General features: G+C 49.4%; 1 protein-coding gene across 7 annotated transcripts in view; it reads left to right on the forward strand.

Moving 5' to 3' along the window:
- The window catches only part of LOC138580772 (C-terminal-binding protein 2), a 313,871-nt gene that overhangs the window by 45,092 nt on the left and 244,687 nt on the right, over nt 1-24,092 (forward strand). For all 7 annotated transcript variants that reach the window (XM_069651580.1, XM_069651584.1, XM_069651581.1 and 4 more), the window contains exon 2: nt 10,882-10,996. The gene's annotated coding sequence lies outside the window, so the exon portion shown is untranslated. The remainder of the gene's footprint in view (nt 1-10,881; nt 10,997-24,092) is intronic.

Genomic DNA, 24,092 nt, shown 5'->3' on the forward strand with positions numbered 1-24,092 from the left:
AGGGTGCCAACTCGAGGCATGTTGCCCTTTCACACATATTGAAGGTACATGCACATGTTGGGGCGTTAGGTGGCCGCTGTGCAGCCCTATATTGATGGTCGCATGGAAATTGATCGTGCGTTGACAGCTTGCAGGGCGCTGCCTCTGATATGAGCATCAGGAGCTTCTGTGTTTGATATTGCAAGACTGGGTAACCTCTCTAGGGACCCCAGTGTGCTTTTTTCGAACGAGTTCCCATCCCTGCGGGCCCCCGCCTGCTGTTTGCCATTTCCCTTTCGTCCTTTACAATTCCTGGTGGGGCGCAGGGCATGGGTCGGACCTTGTGGCCTCAATCGCTGGTTTCTCAGTCTGTGGTCACCAGGTTGCATTGTTGCCGAAAGTTACATGAAAATTCAGGGTTTGTCAAATGAGTGGCACTGCTTGTCTAGTTGGATACACCATATCTCTGGGAATTTTAGATGGTGCCTGTGATCCGAGGATTTGAGTCCCTCCAAGATTGGGTTGAAGCCCCTCCGTTGCCTGGATACTTTCGAGTAGTCGAAGATTAATTTCCGCTTCTCTGACCCGGATTGCGATCGCGGCTCTGTAGGCTTTCAGGAAGGCTATCTTGTGCTGCAAAGTAAGTACTTGCATGGTTATGACCCTGGGGCCTTCGTTTGGGGCTGGCTTGGGGATAGTTTACTCTCTCTGTGGGGACTTCTTTTGCATGATCTATAGGTAATGAGTTCCGGAAGAAGTCGTATATAAATGCTTTGAGATCTGGACCTTCAGAGTTTTCCTGGGAGCCCGACCAATCTAAGGTTATTCCTTCGAGATCTGTTTTCTTGATCCTCTTCCCCTAACCTTTGTACTTCCTGGATGACCCCATCCAGTCCGTTGCAGTAGTTGTCTCATTATCCTCAATGGCGCTTATGAGTTGGTTGTTTTCTCTGCTTGGGTGGCGAGTCTGTTCTGTAAGATTCTCATTTCGGCCAAAATGGCCTGAAGTTGTGTCCGGACGTCCATTTCAATCTCAGTAGATTGTCTCAGTAGACTGCCAGACTGTGTTTCAGGGATATCTTTCTGTCCGGGGCTGTCACCTTTTTGCTTCATCCCCCAATGACCGCACGTGCCTTAATTAGACGTGCGGGGGGAGGCTCCCTGCTTTGTGCCCAGTTAGGTCTGTGTTCAGCCCCTACTAGCAGCTATGTGCCATTACTCCCGATAACGTTGTGGTGGTTAGCTTGCTTCAGGTTGTATGGCCAGGTATTTCGCACTGCCGTGGCGAAGGCAATCTGTATGCACTCTTGTTTGTGCTAGGTAGTCCCTTCAGCCCCCTTCGTTCATGTCACCTGACTGTTGGGCCTCTGGAGGCTCCTGCTGCGCTGTGTGGTTGGGGGTGGGGGGGGGGCTTGTAATCCAGATGGGAGTCGACCCTCGGGTGTGTGCTGTTGTAACCGGCATTGGCATCCGTGTGGAGGCTATTTCACCCACTGTCGTGTGGGTCATGCTCCGCAGGCGTTTCCGGTTCGATGCGCTGTCCTCTGTGTAGGGTTGTTTTTTTTTTTTTTTTCCCCGCTCCCGCCCCCCCCCCCCCCCCCCGGAGATGTTGTTATAATTCCAAAGCTGGCATGTCCAGTACGCAGTCAACGGTGCACAGGTGCCCTGTACTCAGAGCCCGGGATGGCATGTAGGTCAATAACATGGGGTCTGGCGGTCTGAACCCCATTAGCGTTGTCAGTGGTCTGCATGAGCATGACGTTTTTCTGCTGGAGGTGCTGACCGCATGTGTACTGCAGCCCTTTACAGCGTAGTGCATGTGCCGTTTTCTTTGAAAATTCGTCCATGCTCTCCAAGTTGTGATTCAAGATTTTCTCCATGCTTTCATGATTAAGACGATCTGAAGGGCTGATTCACGTCGTATCTTGCCATCGTATGCTGGAGCTCCGTCAATGCACGGCCATCTTGGTCGGGCCCTCGAAGCACTTTTACGCTGTTCTCTGAACCCTTTTTATTCTCCATCTTTTCTGGCATCTACATTTTATTGAAGTAGCACACAACAGTTTCTGTGCAGTGTTACTGGCCGCTCCTAGGGCTTTCACTGTAATGTTTCCTTCTTTCCCCTTGGTTACCACCCGATTACCAAGACGGGGAGATACCTTTTATCCTACCTGTACTTTCCTTTGTGAGGTTAGCAGACCACACCTTATGTGGAGTGCTGAGGGGAAACCTTGTTGACCATTTTCTCACTTCTCCAGTAACGTTTTGGTTACTGTGACAAGTCGTGTTTTTTAGGCTGGTGGCAGTGCTCAGTTTACATGATTTTTGTGAACTTCTATCGCAGGCTGTGATAGGGGGCGCAAGGGTCCCCATTGACCCAAAATGTTGTCTGTGCTTTTTAAAATCTGAACAAGATGGCTAGTCGGTCTTCTACCTACTTGGGTGGTGGAGGTTGCTCTAATTCCTTCGTCTTTGTCGGGCTTCCTTTTGAAAGTCCAGGACTGGAAGTTGGGAGGGTCAACCAAACTCTCCACTCCACTGCCCAGTTTTCCTGTCCTGAAGAGTGCTTGAGAGAAACCAGTTCGGACTGGGCGGCTGGCAGTTTGTGGAGGGCGTCTGAGGTCCAATGAAGAGTGCCAAGGGGTATTGGACCAGTTATGCTAGCTAATAGAAGTGTCCGCCATTTTCGGAATGCTTGTGAGAGCAAGCAAACCTTTAAAAGGGAGTTGAGGGTTTGGTAATTACTGTCACGACTCGCCCCCTGTACTCAGATTCTTCTTAGGACTTGGTAGGTCTTCCGAGGAGGGTCCAGGTCTCGCTTCCCACCTTCAGCTATGGTCCTGGATGCCAGGGTATGCAGGTTTGAGCACTTCTCCAATCAGCAACAAATACTAGTGCAGGGTCTTCAGGATGGCGAATGCTGAAGCTTGATGTGTGGCCCCTCAGCACAGGACTGGATGCCTGAAAGCTGTTTTTGACGATGGCCACTGATGCACACCAATGGTTTTGGGGGAAGTGGGGGGGGGGAGGGGGAACAACACTTGTCGCAGTTGGGCTTCACCTTCGATCTCTGGTCCCCTTGATACTGGAACCACGGCATTTGGCAGAGATGCTGCCTGTGGTCTATTTCCCCAAGGTTCCAGGGCTCAAAGTGGAACGGTGACGGTAGCCAACTCGGAGCTGGGTAGCCACTGGGTGATCCAGGGGCACTTCTGAGGGCTCTTTGCAGGAATGGGCTGGCGTCCAAAATGGATGTTCCCTCCAAGTTTTGCAGCTCCTTCACAGGACTGCTGTAGATCACATACAAGACAGGGCTCTTCCAGGACAGCAGCAGAAGTTGGTTGCCAGGCCTTCCAACGGGTCCAAGGTCACCTTGCAAGTCTTGCAGCTGGACAGGATACTTGGCTCTTTCAGGTTTCTTCCAGTATCTTTGAAGAACATCTGTACCTGCTTTTGGAATAAAAGTACCCAAACTAGTCAAAGATCTGGCCCAAACACACCACCCCATCAATGGTCCAATCGGGACCACTGGTGGCACAGCTCATGCATACCATTCAAACACACAGAAACCAGTTTGTGGCTTGGGACCAGGCAGTCACATCCCACTTTCTGGCAGCAAATGCGAACGGCCCTGCAGTAGCCTACGTAAATCCTTAGCTTTCCCGGGCACTGAAAGTCCTATAAAGATTTTACTCTCTTTACAGGTCAGGCAGAAGGGATAAAGAAAAGATGGCCATGGGACAACAAAAAACCTTGTGGCACGGCCATGTTTGGACACTAGCCAGCTTAATGTGGTAAAGCTTAAAGTAAAAAACACTGAAAGGCAATGACAAAGTAACTGCTACCACCAGCTTGTCCTTTAGGCACACCTAAAGTAACCAAAAAGCCTTGCGAGCGGTAGTCTAGGCAAACCAAAAAGTGTAACTCATTGTACTGCATTGTACAATGGTAAAAGTACCAAAGGTTGCAACAATGGAACGAGACTTGGGGAAACTGTTTCCCAGTACTGACGGCCTGAAGGACATGTCAGTTTTCACATGACAAATGAGAAAAAGCCAGTGCTGCACTGCAAAAAGAGGTTGGATTCAAAAATAAAAACACGTTTGGGGTGTGGGTGGAGGGGGAGGGAGGGAACCATAAACATGACGGGCAAGGTGCTGTAAAGAGAAATGTTTCCTAACAGACAGTAACTAGGACGACCAGCTACCAAAAACCATTGGTGGTGGTGGTTATGGGGGTTGAGAGACACCTGGTTGGGGTACCAGACCCAGCTGCTATTGCCCAACCTGGCCCTAACACTGCAGAATCTTTGACAAAATATTCAATTGGGTAAGTAAACCTGCTGAATTATGGCATAATAGGCCTCCCTTTCATATACCCAAACACTTGTGGGTTGGTTTAAAGCAGCCCTCCAGTCTCACATGGGATGGGCAGCCAAACAATGGGGCTTACACTCAAATCTATCGCACCCCGGTAAACCTGCAGTGTGTGCATTGGCATGGCTAGTGCGTGATCTAAAACCAGTCCAAACCACCACTGGGGGTGCTGGATTGGGCTCAGTGACCCTAAGTTTGCACAATTGCAAATGTTGTCTTGCTGCGTCATTTTTTCCAAACAAAGGAAAATGGCTGAGAGCAAGACTTAAAATATCTTTTTGACATATCCTACTGACTACCAGTTGCACTGAGCTTCTAATGCAGTACATTAAGTTGTGCCCTTAGTGTAGACAAAACCAAATTACAGCTGATGCCAGACTACTCCCTAACACCAAATGGGGTGATCCATCGCCATACGTCCAAAATGGGGTTCTTAAAAGCACTATCGGCACCAGGGCAGCTGGACTGACCACATTGCCCTAAATAAATTTTCTCCCTTAACCCCTTCTATCCCTCCAACTGATTCTAGCTGTACCGGGGGTATGTAATTCCCTAGGGTTTGCTGATGTACTATCTCAGAGGATTGGGTGTATTGATCTCATTCTGAATAACAAATCAGTACATGATGGGGCCACCAGGGGGTGTTGGATGTAGTGCCTTTGAGCGCTCTGCTCTCCTGTGACGGTCCTGAAAAGTGGAGAGCCCCTATTTTTCGCACCCCCAACCCCTCGATGTGGGCGACCTACGGAGCATCGAAGGGCCGCTTTCCGGCCCATTAACGAGCAAATCGGCCCGGTTCCATCACAAGGGGAGGGGAAGTGATAGTAACTTGGCCTGCCTGGTGCAGCTCGTGCCGGCCCAGTGGAGTGGGGGGAGGACATAGGCCAGTGGTGGTGGTGAGGAGGAGTAAGCCAGACAAGAGCTGTAGTGGTGCGGGTCCCTGGCCGGTCTGCCACACGTAGACCTGGGTTTGAAAGGATATTCTTGCTGGCACATGGAAGGGAGGACAAAATCAGCTGGATTGGAGTACGTACCAAGGAGGACCGACACAGGGGGACCCCCTATGTTGCGACATGGCTTCCAGAGGGTGGGGGGGGTGAGAGGAGACTGCGGCAACCAAAAGACGTAGCAGCCATTCTGGGAGAAATCAGAAACCAGAGGGCTGATTCTGGAAGAAGGGTGGACCGAATAACCCATAGAATTGACAAAATGGAGGAGAGATTGGAGGAAGTGGAGCACATCCAATCCTCCCTGGAGACCCAATTGGATGGCAGCATGTCAGAAATGGAGATAAGAGGCAGAAGTTATAATGAAGTTGGACAACCTCAAACTGAAAGACGCAGTAACCTGAGACTCTTTAGGATTCCGGAGAGATTTGGGTGGGGGTGGAGGGGTTTGGGGGTTCAGAGTTTGACCTGAAAAGAACGTTGTATGAAGTCACAAAACATACCTTCAATGATGACTCTGTTGTTGAAGCTAAATTGAGATAATCTTGCAGGTGTCTGCAAGAGGGCCCAAGTCGATCCTGGTTCGTTTCCATACCTACATGGAGAAGGCAAGGGAGGGGGCGGGGCGGTAATGTATGGTAAGTCTAGAGTATTGATGTTTCGCCTCACTGACTCTGGCAAAAAGATTGCAAGTGGTTAAGGAGCTAGGTACAGGTGGAGGTTCCCGTTCTCCATTATGTTGATTGGAAACAAACCCAAGCTGTCCACTGAAGAGGAGATCTGCAGGGTCACTAGGGAGCGCATGGGGGAAGCCAGAGAACCTAGGATTCCCCATGGCCCAAATGGGAATGGTTCAGGAGGAGGACAATGGAGAGACAAGGGCCTGACGAGACGAAAAATGCCTTGTCCCCAGAAGTTCAGAAAACTGAATGCATCTCCTGCAGCAGAGACTTGAAATGGCATTGGTGTACAATGGGCAGTGGACATGCCAGTGGTGCCTCGAGTAGGCAAGGAGGATCAAGGGTTTGGGCCCTGGATGGGGTCTGCCGCTCAAACATCAGTCTCAGTATGTTCATAGTGTGGCCTGGGCCGATGCTTGTGGGGGCCTTTTTAGTTAGTTTTGAGAGTGGGGCTCCAGGTTATGTGCCCTTTTCTTTTTTTATTTATTTATTTTTTGGGAGGGACTGTTCGTTAAAGGTCCAACTGGTGGTCCGAAATTGACCTAGTGAAGATAACTGGGGAGAACCGGGCTTGTTGGGGAGGGTGGGAGGATGGAGACCTTGGTACAGGTTGGTTCCTTTTGGTCTATACTTTCTTGAGGATGTTCGAATTGGCACCGGTAGGCTCAACATGTGGGAAGGAGGGTGCTCCAGTAGTGGGGTTACATGATTGCAGTTACAGCAGTTGGGGCACTTGCTGACCGCCTGCAGATGGGCAGCCTCAATGTTAAGGGGTTGAACTCCCTAACAAAACAATCACTTGTGGCAAAGGCGTTCTGGAGAACTGGCTTCAATCTCCTGTTCTTAAAGGAGGCTAGGTACATTAAGGGCGAGGAACGGAGAATTCCCCTGTGGTCTGGTCGGCCAGGAATATTGGGAACGGGTAAGCGTGACTGGGTATAGAAATAAGCAGAGCAATTAACGTGGATGCCCCTAGACCTGGTCAGATGCTGAGGGGAGGGCTCTCCTGGTCTCGGGCCCCATTAATAAGGTGAGCTTTACACTTGTCACAATCTATGTCCCTAACCAGGGGCGACTAAGATTCCTGAAATCCACCCTTCCGAAAGGGTCGTCTACCATTGAGCAAGATGTCCCAAGGCCTAGAAATGGGGAAGATCAAGGACAGGATGGAGGTATTTGGTTGGACGGACATATGGAGACATTACCATCAGCAGGAAAGTGGGTACACCTTCTACTCACCCCATGGTACTTTCACAAGAATCGATTACATGGGACATGTGGGAGGACGCACATGGTTCCGAGATTTACCATATCACCTGGTCGGACCACGACATGGTAACAGTTGACTTAGGCTTGGGGGAAACTGTCCCAAGGTCTCAAAGTGGGAGGTGTAATGAGTCCCTGTGGAGAGATCCTGTCTTTCTCTCTGAATTGACTAAAATTGAGCAATACTTGCACGCCATCCACACAGGGGAGGTAGATATAAGAATGTTTTGGCGAGGGTGGGGGGGCACAAGGAGGGGGGATTCGGATTAGAGAGGGGACTAGAGAAAAGAGGGAGATGGCAAGGGTTGTGGAAGGAGATTAAAACAGCTCGATGAGAGGGCTCTGGAGCGAACAGCGAGATGCAGAGAGTGGATTCTGTAGGCCAGGGGGGGCAAAAGGGAGCAACTGAGGCTCTTGGAGGGGGGGCGGGGAGAGGAAGAACCCGTAACCTGCAATTCTTGAAGCAGAAGGTTTGAGGGGGAGGAATAAAGCAGACTCACTCCTGGCAGCAAGACTTGGAGGGCAGCAGGCTGAACATGGGTTTACTGAAATTGAAGGGAGGGATAAAGTGCACGTGTCCTCCACAAAAGGGATCCAGGATGCCTTTGCCCCCTTCTATGAATCAGATGCTGCATCAGTGGAGGGCGACGCAGATGCATACCTAACAGACATCCAACTGCCTAAGCTGTCTGAGGTTGAAACTGATGTCTTTGAGGCCCCCATTAGAGTAAGCAATCAAGAAGGCCGTGGGGAGGCTACTGTTGGGGGGGGGGGGGTGAGGGGGGCTCTGGGGAGGATGGTTTCTCTGCAGGGTTCTTTGTCATTTTTCCATGTTCTAGTCCCGTTTGAGACTGAACTATTTAATGACCTAGTGAGCACAGGCAGAGCCCCAGAATACTTTCCCCTGGCACTTATTTCGGTGATGCATGAAGAATGGAGGGTCCCCCAGATGTGTGACTCATATTGCCAATCTCCCTCCTGAAAAATGGATGCCAAGATCTATACCCCAGTGTTGGCGGCAAGGCTGGAGGGGGGGGCATATGCCAAAACTGATTTACCAAGACCAGTGGGGGTTTCATTAAGGGACGCCAGGGGGCCAATACAATGAGTACAACCTTACACTTTGTCCACGAAGACCAGGGGCACCCTGCCCGCCTTTCAGTAGACGCAGAGAAAGCATTTAACAGGATGGAGTGGGGGTTCTTCAGAGCGCGGTGCTCATTGAATGCGGTTTTGGGGAATGGTTTCTCAGGGGGATTATGGCAGTGTACGCCACGCCCAGGTCAAGTGTCGCTGTCAGTGGAGGGTAGAGGGGGGGATACTCCAGGTGGTGTGTGAAGAGGCATCGGTAAACTCCCAGTACCTCCAACTGAAGGTGGTCTTTACGGGAACACGATGGAGGGGAAACCGATACAGGCGGACCTCGCCCCCTTCGAAAAAAATCCTTGACCAATTCACTGAAATAAAGGGACTAATCACAGCAGTGTATGGGGCTCTAGTGGTGTCTGGGAATCGGTCCACGGAGAAGTTCAGTACTAAGTGGGATGAAAAAATTGATGTGGATCTAGACACAGCACTGTGGAACAGATTGTGTATGGGAGTTTTAAAGACCTCAACCGCTAGTCCACACAAACTACATGCCATCAAATTTCACGATCCAGTCCTACTCTCTCAAATGTTTCAGACTACCAGACCATATATTGGTGAGATGCAGGAATGGGGCCGACTACTGGCACATGTGGCAGGTATGCCCCAGGGTGCAAATCTATTGGCATGAAGTCCTAGGCTGGATTAAGGCGATTGATGGGATCTCCCGGGCTAAGTCACCATTACTGGTCCTGGTTTACATGGAGGGGGTAGATGGGTCTTACGTCAGGCTGCTGATGTCCTCTCAAGCAAGAAGGAATGGAGAAGCGAGGTAATGAATAATATATACAATGGAGATAATTACAGTTACCCTCCATGGTCTGACGTGGCCACAGGAAGTCGAATGGGGAGAATTTATAGACCAGCATATTAGGGCGGGTGCAAACTGAACAGTGACTACTTTTGGGGAATGATAGAGGGCTGTGACACTGAGCAGTAAATGAAAGTGGGTAGGACATGGACTAAATACAGTCATTGCACCTGTGCTGAGGCCAGGTGTCAAGGCTAATGGATAACTGTACTCGTGTTGGTTACCGACAGGTCTAAAGATGTTGATTTACTTGCAAGGAATCGGTACCAAGGGAGGAGAGTGGGAGAAACAGTTGTGGTAGCTATGGGGGAGAAGGGATAGGAGGTCTAGACTGTGTCACCTGATTCACCCCATGTAAGTAATTTGTATTCCATTAAAACTGATAATAAAGCTAAATTTGAAGAAAAATAAAATCCAGTACATAAAGGCTGCATAAATGACCAAGGAGGGCAGTTTACCAATATTTCAATGCTCCCTTCTCATCTGCTCCATTTTTATAAAAACATAATTAACCACGTTTCTCAATGTAATGTGAGCATCCAATAAAAAGGTCTAAATAGGCGGTACATTACTGTATCCTAGGGAATTGCTTCTTTTTTTTTCTCTCCAGTGACAGCTAGCTTCGGTTGGAGGGATAGAAAAGTGCTCAAGTTTTTTGGGGGCATATAAGTAAGACATTTGCTATGGACTGAGACCTTCAGTGTGTTTTTAAAAACACTCCAGTCCCAGGAGCTTGAAGGGCTACTATAAAACCATGTACTCCAACTGTTAGTGGCTGGGTGCTTCAGTAGAACAAAAGGCAGGGGGCAAAAACCATTAGGGGTCCATTAAAAACTGTAAACGGGCAGATCTCCCTCACTGGAACTACCTGCATGTCTTCAGACTTTCCTAGCGTTAAGTAGACAAAGTTGAAATTGGGAGATCCGTAAGAAAAATAACACAAGCTCACTGGTCCATGCTTTCTCTGGCGGAGGAAGCCAGGCCAACTTGGAACTGGTCTAAACGTGCAGCTTCTTTGGTGTCCTGCTTTGGCAAACCTACATTGTTATAACAAATGTATAAGCAAGAAATAACGTGTTCTTAAGAAAATGTACTTTGTTTTAAATCTGGCATTTCACTCATTAAAGGAACGCCTCTCTGATGGTGGTTAAGCCTTTTCCTGCTGTCTTTGTGTGAGGCTGTTGTGGCCCCTCAGCCACCTCCAACCTCCATCAAACCCCCAATTCTCAGTAGTGCTAAGCCTCTGTTTGGCTCTGCATGGTTTCTTGCTGCTTTATTCTTTTGAAGAGTGTTCTGTATTTGTCCTCGGAGCTGCTGCATAGAACACTTGCTGCTGCTGTGGCATCTCACCCCACAGGTCTTTATTATAAATGACTAGAGAGATTAGCAGTGCATAGTTTCGTATGTGATGGTGTTCTTCAGATATAAAGTGTAAGCAAAACTGACCCTCAACATATGTCGGGTGGGCTCCGTTTAAGGAACTTCAGTGTTGGTGTGTGTCGCTTACTTCTAGCTTGACTGAGGTACCTATGGTGGTTTTGTACCTTGCTAGTGTGTTCATATATTTTTTTTGGTACTGATGTTTGTTAGTAATATGCCTGACTTATGTACATATTTTGATTTGTCAGCAAATGCTTTCTTTTTGGAGTTCTGCATATATTTGTTTTTTGTTTTAGGATTTGCTTTGGAACATTATCTGATGCTGTCAGCATCCCGAAGTGGAGACAAACTCTAAGATCCTATTCGTCTTTGTCACGTTGAAGATCGGGTGATCAGCGATTGCAAAAGGCGGTAAGTAATGGGATAAAGTAAAGGCGAATGTTGGTGCTAATGTATTTCTATGGGTCGGGGGGGGGGGGGTGACATCGCCTTGTGAGCCCAGAATGGAAGAACAGATTAGGCTTTAGCCATGGTTTAACTTTGTTCAATTGCTTGTTTAAATACAATGAAGTTTTTTTTTTATTTAAACTGATATCAACAGATGGGGCACTCTCAAATGTAGTGCTACTTCGCTCAACTGTTTTCAGCTCACTGGCCGAGTCCGGAAGTGCAACTCTGATAATGATACGAATGTAGTGAGAAGGGTGTGCAGAGTAGCCCTGCCTTTTTACCCTGAGGATGGTGGTAATTGGAGAATCGGGTTTTCAGATATGGCAAGTTTAGTTGAGTTAGGTCTTTGAGGGGGCAGCGGGGGAGGGGTTGTTAAGCAGGGAACATGATTGAACATCACCAAGTGGAGAAGGTTGAAATGAAAACATTTGTTTTGCTCTATGCAGCAGTAGGTGTGCATATGATGGCGGAGATGTTAACATTTTCACAGCAGAGCTACTGTTTCTGCAGTCCTATTATGGTCCCAATAATGAAGCACTTGCAAAAAGTTAGATCAGGATATAGAAAACAGTGGTATTTGATACAGTGTTGGTGTTTGGGGCCACAGTGTTGGTGTTTGGGGCCTAAAGTGCTACATCTCAACTTCATTTAAAGGCAGCACATTGTTGCCATTTAAAATGTGAACCTAAATAAATGTTCCCCTGTAACTGAATTGGTGACACGGGTGCCAATTACCTTCAGGTTTTCTCTGTAGGCATACCTGCCAAAAGGATCCTATGAGGTTGAAGGTAACTAGGTTCTGATCTCTGAACTGTGAGTCCACCATGAGGGCCTCAGGACTGGAGACAAAGCTTCCCACCAACAGCAAAGAGGGAGGGGCTCCCACAGACCTGTTCCGAAGACCACTGCTTGATCAGATTTGCAGTCCTGTTGTAAACTAGTCAAACATTGGTAATATATTTATAGCAGATGGTGCATGCTTTTCTTTTTTGTGTGTGAACCCTTAAGGTGTTTTATGTTCAGGCAAACCCAGCGGCTGATAGTTGAAGTTTCCTAGTTTCTTCTGGATATTGGCCATACTCGTATGGTGAGGTAGCAAAAGTGCTAGTACAGCAATCTGAACAGTGCAGTGAGCTGAAGAATTAAGTGTCTAAGGGCAGCACCACATCTTCTTTGAGAACTAGATTGCCAGTGCATCTAAATTTCAAGTGCTGCAAATCTTTTCTCGATTAGTGAACCTAGGGACGGGGATCACTGCTTGCTTACAAGGAGTGGCACCTCCCATTATACATATTGGTAGTCGCCACTCGCCCAGTTCCTTTTTGGAGACCAATCTTGTAGATTTCCTAAAAGGCAAATTGCAGTCACTTACTTTTGGTAGGATAAAGGCAGTATGTGTTTTTCCAAGGGATTGGTTCCTCCGACGTATTCCACATCTATGACAGATAATCACCACAGCTGTGCTGCTTCGGAAAATGTCCTGCGTCGATACGCTGTCCTCGAGGCCCTCCGTCGAGCTGACGTCGCTGGATGTTATAAGTAGGACGCACGACGCCCGTAGCCTCAGTTCTGTTTTTTCTTCAAACGTGTTCGCTTCGGATATCTTGGCGCGCCTAGGTTCTTCTGTTACTTCTATTGGTTCTTCGAGTTTGTGAAGATATCATGTCTGTCTTCTTGAATCCCGCGGTCGGGATTCAAGAAGTGTCGGGACTGCAGTTCCAAAATGTCACATACAGACCCGCACAACGTCTGCCTCTGGTGCCTCGGCGAGGACCACGCCACCGATGACTGTCGATTGCCAGTTGTTAACATCGAAGGCCTTTCGGGAGCAGAAGCTTGCTGTAGGTGGGGTTTCCAAAAGTCGAAATCCGCTGGGCTTTCAACCGACGATTCGAGGGGCAACTCTCCGCGTCATCGGCGTAAGTCCAGGGGGGTCTCGGTCCCGGAGTGGTTCCCGCCATTCCTCTGCCTCCTCGGGGCACTCGCAGAAGCGCCGTCACCGGTCGCCTTCCTCATCCGAGGACTCCGCCAGACGGCGGGTTGCTTGTCACAACAAGCATTCCTTTCCTGCGGAATGGGATGCACTTCGTACGGAGATGATGGCGATTTTTCCAATCGCAGGGCTCCATTCCGTCCACGCCTTCAAAAGAAGCCGGCAGGGAACGTGCTAGGGCCACCGCTCACATGCCTTTCGGCTCGGGCTGTGTGCGTGATCTGGAGCCTTCGAGGTCCCGATCGGACAAGGTGAATCGCTCTAGCCATGTCCGCTCCAGGTCCCGGTCCTCAACGCCCTCGAGACCGGTGGAACCTGTGAGGTCTTATAAGAAGACGTCGGCGCCATGTCCGTCGAGGGACTCTCTCGAGGCTCCGCCTCTGAGGAAGTCGGCGCCGAGGCTGTCGAAGGGCACCGCCCGCGAGGCCTGTGTTGAAGCCATCGGCGCCACGCTCGACTCAGATTCCTTCTAAGCCCTCCACGCCTTTTGTAGAGGCTTTACCGCAGGTACCCCATGCATCAGTGGAAACTCTGAGGAAGGCCCTGAAGAAGTCAGTGAGGCCTGTATTTGAAACTTTTATGTGCCCTCATCCAGGGATGTGTTCCAGCCTCTGGATTATATCTCTGAGGTGGATTAAGGGTCTGAGGAAGGTTTGGTACCTGATGAGGTTCCCGACGACCTGCTATCTGGTCATAGCCAGTTGGAAGATCTGCGTCAGTCTTTGCATGACGCCAGTGGTCTTGATACCTCCCCGGAGGTCGAGTTTGGCAGGCCTGAGCCTGGTACGCATGCTGAATTTTCGTAAAGGTGCCTAATTTCTAGGGTGACGAAGTACTTGGGGCGGTCTGCTCCACCAGTGGATTTTCTGCAGGATGACCTGACGGATATCCTTGACCAAGGTCCACCCACTGATGTCCGCCCCCCCTGCTGCCATTTCATATGGAGTTACAGAGAAGGGCAGCGGTGGTGGCTTGGACTGCTCTGGAGAGTCTCCCGGCAGTGAGCAAATTGTTGCCGAAATAATACCGTCCAGCCAGTAGCGACCCCTGCTATTTGACGACGCACCCCACTCCGAAGAGTTTGGTGGTGCAGGCGACTACGGCCCTGGCAAAGCAGGCGTTGTACCCTACCATCCCTCCTGATAGGGACGACAAACGTTTTGATGGCTGGGCAAAGAAAGTGTTTTCTTCAGGGGGTATGGCTTTACAGGCAGTCAACTGTGTGTGCCTTAGCACGTTTCACTCGCACTCTGTGGAATTGTTTATCTTTGGCTTTTGAACATCCCGAGGAGGAACGGCATGGTTTTTTTGCCCTCGTTCAGGATGGCAAGGATGCCATGTGTGAATCCGTTCAGTCGGGTCTGGACATGGCACTGTGTCAGCCGGTCCATGGCGGAGAGCACCGTGATGCGCAGATTTGTGTGGTTGCGGAAGTCTGGGTTTGCTCCTGACGTACAAGCCCGGCTTCTAAACATGCCCTTTGATGGTGTCCATATTTTTGGCAGCAAGGCTGACGAGAGCCTTGAGAGGTTGCAGACCTCAAAGGCTGCAGCAAAGTCTGAGCGCTGCAGTCCGCCAACCTACGCCTTTTCATCCTAGGGGACAGCAATGGAGGGGAGGTTCCTTTCGATACTACTCGTCTTTTGGTAGATCGAGGGGAGCGGCCAGTCAAAGGGGCCAACGTAGGAGTACCAGAGGTGGAAAACGGGGTACTCGAGGTGCCAAGGCCGCTCAAGCAGTTGCCTCTTTGCCTTCAGGCACTGCCGCAGTCGCTTCAGCTCAGTCATGAGGCCATGTCCCATGGTTCGCCGGTTGGGGGAAGGCTAGCGCAGCATCTTGTAGAATGGCGTGCCATTACTTCAGATGTGTGGGTTTTGGAGATCATAGCCCACGACTACTGTCTTCCTTTCCGGTAGAGGCCTCACGACAATTCACTAGGGAATCTCTCTTTGAAGAGTCTGGTTCCACTCCTTGCGCAGGAAATCAAATCCCTGCTGGAGAAAGGTGACCTAGAACTGGTACCTGTAGCGGAGAGTAACGAGGGATGGTATTCCCCATATTTTTTGTTCCCGAAAAAAGACAGGGGATTGAGACCCATCATGGACTTGCGTGGTTGGAAAAAGCTCCTCAGGAAGGACAAGTTCAAGATGGTTACTCTTTCTCAAGTCCTCCAGGCCCTTTAACTTCAGGACTGGTTGGTGTGTCTCGACCTCAAGGACGCTTACTTCCATGTGCCGATCCATCCCAAGCACAAGAAGTACCTGAGGTTCGCGGTTGGCGACTCGCACTTTCAGTTTCGGGTCCTGCCGTTCGGATTGACCTCCGCCCGAGGGTCTTCACCAAGCTCATGGTGCTGGTGGCAACATATCTTGGGGGGGGGGGGGGGGGGGGGGAGGGAAGAGGAGGGGGGGGGGAAGAGGGGGATTCACGTCTACCCCTACCTGGATGATAGGTTGATCAGGGTGTGCTCTGTCGAGCAAGTCCTGGATCATCTGTCTGTCACCTGCCACTCCCTTCACAGGCTGGGCTTCTCCCTCGAAGTCCCAATGGACACCTACCCAGCGGCTCCAGTACAACAGAGCAGTGCTCGACACATCCCTGGGGCTGTGTTTGACTCTCTAGGTGAGGGCTCATCATATTATGCAGATGAACAAGTTACAACTTGCGCAGAGTCTCCCGGCATTCGAGTTCTTGAGGTTGCTCGGCCTCATGGCATCCTGCATTCTCCTGGTGCCAGAGGCCAGGCTACGGATGAGATCTCTGCAGTGTGCTCTCAAGATGCAGTGGTCAGTCCTCCGGCAGGATGTCGGATCCCGTTCAGGTGCTGCCCTCGGTCGCCCAGGATCTTCTGTGGTGGGCCGTCGCAGGCAATCTGATGAAGGGGGCTCCATTTTTGACTACCCTGGCCGGAGGTGATGATTGTGACGGACGCATCCCTCACGGGATGGGGACCTCATGCCAACGAGTTGACGGTCGTTGGTCTCCGCCGGAGTCCAACCTGTTGGAGTTGAGGGCTGTCAGGCTAGCCCTGAAGGCTTTTCTGCTGTCTGTGTGGGGGAAGACTGTCCTGATTCTGACGGACAATACAGTGGCCATGCACTACTTCAACACAATGGGTGGGGTGGGGTGGGGGGGGGGTGGGGTGGGGTCTCTCCCTCTGCGCAGAGAGGCAATGCAGCTCTGCTTCTGGACCATCCAGCAAGAAATTTCGATCTCGGCAGTTCATCTGTCCGGAGATGAAAACGCGGCGGCGGATGCTCTGAGCAGGCAGAGCACGGTCTCTCACGAGTGGGAGCTGGCTCGGGAGATTCCCCTGGAGATCTCCGCCCTTTGGGGGACCCCACAAGTGGATCTCTTCGCCACCAGTGTCAACCGGAAGTGCGAAAGATTCTGCTTGTGGGAATTTCCTCCAAGAGGAGCCTTGGGGGGGGGGGGGGGGGGGGTGATGCATTCGTAGTGGAGTGGTCCTTTCCACTGTTGTATGCGTTTCCTCCAGTCCCCATCATTCCGCAAGTGCTGCGGAGATTCTGTTCCCGAATGATCCACATTGCTATGGCATGTGCCAGGAGAATGTGGTAACCGGACCTTCTCGACATGTCCATCTGCCCTCCACGCCGTCTTCCCTACCGAGACGATCTGCTCTCACGGGAGGGCGGTCAGGTTCTCCATCCAGAGGTCAAGTCTCTCAACCTTCATGCTTGGCTTCTGAAAAGGTTGAGGTATAAGGATTGGGTCCTCCCTGAAGACGTGATGGAGGTGTTGCTTTCGGCCAGAAGGCCTGCAACGAAGTCCCTGTACCGTTGACGTTGGAGAAAGTTCTGCGACTGGTGCAGGTTTAAGAATGTGGATCCTTTTTCATATGCCATTCCTGTGGTTCTCTTTTTTTGCTTTGGTTAGCCCACAAGGGCCTGCAAGTGGGTACCATTAAAGGTTACCTGGCGGCGCTGTCCATATGTAAGTGCTCGTCTGAGGAGTGGTCTTATTTCAAAATTCCTTTTCATTTCTCAGTTTCTGAAAGGGCTCACTAATGTGTTCCCACCGTCGCCTTTCCAGGTGCCCGGTTGAGATTTGAACCTTGTTCTAAAATTCCTAATGGGCGCTCCGTTAAAGCCATTACATTCTTGTCCTTTGAGACGGTTGACCTTGAACTGTATTTTTAGTTGTGGTCACTTCCGCTCGCAGAGTGAGTTGCAGGCACTTTCTGTTAAGCCACCCTTCAGTGTTCCATAAGGACAGGGTTGCCCTTGGGGTTCGTCCTCCTTTTCTTCCGAAAGTTGTGTTGGAATTTCATTTAAGCCTGAAGGTCTTTCTTCCGGCTTTCTATCCTCCTCCGCATCCTGGTAAGGAAGAGGAGAGGCTCCATAGGTTGGATCCTAGGAGAGCTTTAAGTTTCTACATCTCACGCATGTCCTGGGTCAGAGTGGACGATCCGCTCTTTGTAGGATTCGCTGGAAGGTGTTCGGGACAAGCTGTTACTAAACAGACTTTGTCTAGATGGATTATCGTGACAATTTCTGAATGTTAATGCTTGGCGGGTAAGGAACCTCCGGTAGGCCTACGGGCCCATTCTACTAGGGGTGTGGCTGCATCTACTGCCCTGCAGAGGGATGTTCCCATTTGTGAAGCAGCCACACAGGCCTCTGTCCATACTTTTGTAAAACACTACTCCCTGGGCAAGATTTGGCCTTTGGCAAGGCGGTCCTCTATTCTGCAATTAAATTGGGCATTCTAAAATTCTAAATTCTTTTCCCACCTCCTTACGGGCTTCGTGCGTCCTACTTATAACATCCGGTGACGTCGGCTCGACTGAGGGCCTCTAGGACAGCGTATCGACGTCATTGACGCAGGATGCTGAAAATTTTCCAAAGCAGCACAGCTGTGGTGATTACCTGTCGTAGATGTGGAATACGTCGTCGGAACATCCCATCGAAAGAACGTTACCAGGTAAGAAAGTGGCTTGTTCTCTGTAAGCTAAAGGCTCCCATTAACAACCACGTGCTACATATTTAGAAGTGCAGATGTTTGACTAATGTGTAGACCCTCTTCATTAAGCAAATCCCAAAGGCATTTAGGTACACTATGCCACATAAGAGATCTGAGACATGGATACAGAGCACTAAAATGTGTATATGGCAATGCAAGGGGGATTAGGGAAGAGGACACTGATGAAAGCGAGTTGGGGGGTGGGGAGGGCACCTGCATCCAAAAAAGATGTAGAATAAGATAAATCTGAGACATCACTTCACTCAAATGTCCTGACGTTGAAAGGATGAGTGGCACTAAGTTGTATTCTCAGACTATTTAAAGAGCACATCAGAATGAAGGGACCTATGTTGTGTAGTATTTGTAAAGCACACATTACAATCTGTATTGCCTTGTGGCACTGTAGGATGTTAAGTGCTTTGTTACCCTACTTCTAGTTGTCATGCAGTCTGCGGTTGATTTGTGGACCGCTGGTGTCAAGGTACTTGAGTGCATGAGGACCGTTTTAGCTTTATGGCTTGAATGTGCGTGGTTGTAGTCTTTGGATGTCATGGTTGTCATCTGGAAGGACAGATTGTTTGCTACTAGATGTTATTGAGCGTGTGTGTGCGGTTTGCATCCCTTTCGAACTGGGTAATTTGCATTTTATTTAAACTGAAGGCCTTGTACTTATGGAAGTACTACACAAGTATGAAGCAAATAATTAAAGACTAGTATTTAAATGAGCTACAGTTGCTCGGTGTACGCTTTTGAGATGTTTGATTAAACCTCGTACTCCATATTAAACAATACTAGTCCATTAATTCTATATTTAACATCCTGCTACGTGATGGCCTTTTATTAACCAAAGCCCTGCATATCCCCCGACGTGTCCAACTTGCTTGCAGTTATTGATGAACCCAGTTTAAAAATATGCTGCAAATGGATTTTGGGGATAGTCCATGGTGCTAGAACATATTCTGTGACAGGCCAGTCATCATGACCCAGCCTACCTACAGATGTGCAGGAGTAGCCTGAAATTATATATTTTTATTTTACACAAGCTGATATAAAACTGTTCTTGCTGCACGGTCTTGCATCTAGAAGGTGCTGGATGTTCCGCTTCTGAAGGGTGCCCACTGAGATGTGTACTGTGATTGGCCACCCTAGCCGCAACAGTCCATGCAGCATGCGTCTGGGCGTTCATACTGTAAGGCCATCTCAACCAAACATCACGAGTGCCGATGCGCCTGCCCCAAGTTTTCGGCAATGCCGAAAACATCGATGACTACAGGCTCGTCACACTCCACGAACTACGCGAGAGTCTCGCGGCCATCGTTTCGGCGGCTAATGAACCTCGAGAGGAGTATTTAGATGGGTCTCAGCCCCTATCCAAGACCATGGCAGAGATACCTCGACCTCATAAGGACACACACACACACACACACACACACACACACACACACACACACACACACACACACACACTCACACTCTTGGGTTTTAAGGATACATGGACAAACTTTCCAAGTTTATTGATTTAGCTGAAAAATATATCCCCCAAAAAAAGACCTAGGGAGGATTCCTGCCCACTCTTTCTAAAGTCCAAAGGGTTTAAAGTCAATTACCACATGAGGAGATGCTACAATTCTCAGAACCTGAAGTCTATGAAGACCCCTACACTCGCAGAGAAAATCCCTTTGAGGAGACACCAGACCAGTACCCAGACTGGGGTGATGAACGGCTGGTAGAGGGAACCATCTTGGCTTTTTCCCCACCACAATCCAGATCCAGACGCTCTTTGTTTAGATCCTCCCTCCTCGGAGGCAAGCCTCACCCATTGATGACCAAATGGCCTCAACGCAATCCTAAAGAGGGCGGTGGACCACTTTGAAATTGTCACACGAGGCAGTACAGAGCTGACTTTATGCAAGGTATCTGAAAAGAAAAGCACCCACAAGTCGGGAGATACCATTGCTTATCTCTATCAAGAAGCGCCTCACTCCCCCATTGGAAAAGCTTTTTTGCCCCTCCCTTTCAGACCCGCTGTACTTCCAGGGCTATGCCAATCCTGACTCCCTTGACCTTCAATGGAACTTACTTCAGGAGAGCCTACAAGAAGTCCCTGAACCAGTACGATCACGCCTGCTGGTGGTTGAATCGGAAGGTGGACGGATCAAACAAAATAGCCTGAAAAACACCATACACGCAGCTGAGACAGCAGGCTGGGCCCTGGCACAAGGAACCCTACTCAAAAGGCACGCCTGGCTCAAGAATTCAGGTTTTAAGCCAGAGACGGGCTTCCCTTCTAAACAAGCCAGTGGAGAACATTAACTTGTTTGGGAAAGCAGCAGACTGTGCTTTGAAAACTGCAAAGGAGCATGAGACGCTTGTCTCTCAATCAAATTACGGCAAGACCCTACCAGCAGCAACGAGGTAACTCTTGCTGGTCCTTTCGGGACAATCCTTCCCACGAGCCTCCCCAAACAACCAGTATGAGACGGGTAGTGCACCATGATCCGCCGGACAAAGCGCAACCGCCACTGGTCAATACCAACAACGGGGTCCGCAGAGGAAAAGGCAGGGGGTAGGAACACCACCCCAAGCGGCACCCCGGCCTCTGCTCAAAAATGATTTGCCTGCCGGGTCCCCCCCCCCCCCCCCCCCCCCCCCCCCCCCCCAATGCCTCCCCGGGGTGGACGAATAACCTTTCCTTCATGCATGGGAGGGGGGTGTCTGTTCAGACCAGTGGGTGCTCAAGACCATCGCCCACAGTTATTGTATCTAGTTCAGCCAGCCACCTTGCTACCGACCACCAACATCCAGAATCCGATCGCCAGGACACCTCTGCTGCAAGAGGTGGAGATCCTTCAAGAAAAGGGTGTGATAGAAGTCGTCCCCATTCTAGAGGTAAACAAGGGTATTTATTCAGTGTACTTCCTTGTACCCAAAAGGGATTTCACCATTCGCCCTGTGTTAGACTTGTGCCCAGCGAACAATTTTGTCAAGCCACAAAAGTTCAGTGACAACATTGCAGGAAGTAATCCCACTGCTAGTACAGGAGCATTACATGGCAACATTAGACATCAAAGATGCATACTTTCACAATGTTTTTTGTATATTTGTATTGTGCACCTAACCCTGAGGTAACTGGACGCTGGAAAACTTCACGTTACAGACAAAAGGCATAATTACATAATAGGATATACATAGCAATGGCGGATGGGTCGACCTGGGTTACATATTGGTCTGGCCTTCAACATAAGTACACATAGGATGAGAAACGGCGGAATACTAACCAAACAGTGGGGCTGTGATGCATGATCACTTGGACTCCTCAGTTAATAGGCTTGTCAGTAAGCCAGAGTTTGATGCTGGTTTTGAAGGCTGGTTCTAGTCTGATGGCGGCAGGTAGGGAATTGCAGATGTTGGCAGCTTGTACAGGGAAGCTGGCTCCGCCTGCAGTTTTGAGGTTGAATCTGGGAACTGTGAGGTGGTGAGTGGGACGGTCTGGTGGGTTGGGTGGCTTGGTGTAAGGACTTGTCAGAGGTATTTGGGTGCGGCTTTGGAGATACATTTGTGGGTGATTGCCAGGGTGTGGAGTCACGCAATGGGAGACAGTTAGATTTTTTTTTTTGGTCTGTGGCTGGAGATGTGGTTGGATCTGGGGGATGTTTAGTGCAGATCGTAAGACTTGTAGTCTGAACTTCCGTTCGGAAGTTCCTGAGAAGAGCGTGTTGTAGTAATCGAATTAGGAGAGTGCTAGAGCTCTAGCTAATGTCATGCAGCTGTTGGGGGATAAATAAGACTTGCAGGCATTGATTAGCTTGTTTGTGTAAACTGTTGCTGAGGCAATAGCCCTCACTTGTTTTTTTAGTGATAAGGTGGAGTCGAGGTAGACACCTAGCGTTTTTATTTCTTTTGCAACTTTCATTGTATTGCCATCAATGATGTGGGTCAAGTTTGTTGAGGCGAGCTTGGGTGCCTACAATCGGGAGCTGTTTTTTCATCGTTGAGGCAGAGGCTATGTGTCGCCATCCATGCCTGTATTTCCAGACAGATGTTAGTTTGCTATCATTGGCATAGTGTCCTGACAACGTGATGAGAACCTGGGTGTCGTCTGCGTAATTTGTGTAGATGACACCCATGTTGTCAAGGCGATCAAATAGGAGCTTTGTAAAGATATTGTATAACGTTGGGGATGTACAAGATCCTTGGGGTACCCCGCAGAGAATGGGGCTTGGATCTGCGGATGAAGAGGGCGAGAAAACTCTAGTGGTGTGGTTAGATAAAAATGATTTAATCCAAGAGGAAGCGTTAGTGGAAAAGGCTGCTGCAGAGGTTAAGTGTTCAGTGAGGATCTGGTGGTCAACCAGGTCAAATGCAGCAGAGAGGTCTAGCAAGAGGTGAAAGGCCAATTTGCCTTTTGTCTCATCCATCTGTATTTTCAGATCCAGTATGGCGGTCTCGGTGCCATGCCTAGGCCGAAAACTTGATTGTCGTAATCCAAGTAGGTTGTTGTCCTCCAGGTGTTTATTTTTGCAGGTAGGCAACTCTAACCAGAATTTTGAAGAGGAAGGGGACGGTGGTGATTGGCCTATAGTTTTGTTGGTGTGTTTGGATCTAGATTGGGCTTTTTTAGGAGAGGCATGACCCAGGCCTCCTTGAGATTTTTGGGAAAGATATTGGTCTTAAAAGAGTAGTTTATAGTTGTGGCGATGAAGGGAGATAATATCCTTGGCACAATCCTTGGTATCTTGAAGGCTTAAGGTCTTTGTCTTCCACGTCCCTGGGTGTGACCCTGGAGAATGAAAATGGCAGGCACTGAGGAAGTTGAGGCTTGTGAGGGGCTTGTGAGTTGTTTGCAAGGCTATTCTTTTTAGCTTCTATTTTAGCTTGGAGGGAAGTTATATTGTCTGCAGGGCTTGTTGAATTTTGGAACACCAGCCAGCATCATTTGTGCAGTCCGATGAGGGAGGCGCTGGGCATTCTAGTTCCCTTAGGATGCTGAATAGCTCCTCTGTCCTGGATTTGGCGTTTAGTATTCTGTGATTTCCTTTTTGGTGGTGAGGATGGCAGATTTGTATGTAGCTGCTTCAGTTGACAAGTGCCTTGCGAGTGGAAGGTGAGATATGATGGGTTATTTATAACCCGCTTAATACCCAGCGGCTTCTAAGTGCGTACCCGGGGGTCGAACCGGTGTTGCTTGTGTCTTGTTTCTAAGGCGAGCTTGTTGCCCTGAGCTATCCTCCCGAGAATCGGGACTTTACGCCAGGTGGATTCTGCTGCTCTTCTTAGGTTTCTCAATATTTTAAGCTTTGGTGTGAACCAGTTATTGAGGTGGGCGGCTGCTTTGGCTTTTTTTTTTTTAGCTTAACTGGGGCGATGGTGTCCATGGCGGACTTCAGAGTTGTATTATAGAGATCGACCAATTCAGTGGGTTCTGTTTTTGTGGTTGGTATTGTCCAAGATGTTGTTGTTTAGTGGGTATAGATTGGGTGGTGTTATGTTACGGGTGTTCCTGGAGAGTGAAGGGGGAGCGATGGTAGGGCTAGATGGTGCAGTTCCCTGAATAGCGAAGGATATGTAGTGGTAGTCTGATGAAGAATTTGTATGGAACAGTTCAGGTCAGATAGCCAATCTAGTGTACGACACTTGGCATGGGTAGGCTCAGATTCGATGTTTGGGGTAGAGTTGGAAGAGTTTTTTAGAGCATTGGCATTATTGGGGTCCTGGAACCCAAGGTAAAGGTATCCAAGGAATATGATGCGGGAGCCTGGTTTTGTATTTGAGGAAAGGAGGCCTGTGATGTCTTCCTCAAAGTTGCCAGCGCACAGAAAATACTGAATAAAAGACTAATACTAGCAGTTACAGGTCCTCCCCTTCGGCATTGCCTCAGCCCCAAGGGTTTTTACAAAAGTACTGGCGGTGCTAGCGGCTCACCTGCGCAGGCAGTCCATCCTGGTCTATCCTTACCTCGGCGACTGGCTAATAACAGGGGACTTGTACGGAACATGCCTATCAAATGCCCAGAAGACGATAGAGCACCCCTTCAGTCTCGGATTCTCTCAACGAGAAGAAGTCGAGCTTCGACCCCAGCCA

Source organism: Ambystoma mexicanum, chromosome 3p (genome assembly GCF_040938575.1).
Source record: "Ambystoma mexicanum isolate Mex_15411 chromosome 3p, UKY_AmexF1_1, whole genome shotgun sequence".
NCBI lineage: Eukaryota > Metazoa > Chordata > Amphibia > Caudata > Ambystomatidae > Ambystoma > Ambystoma mexicanum.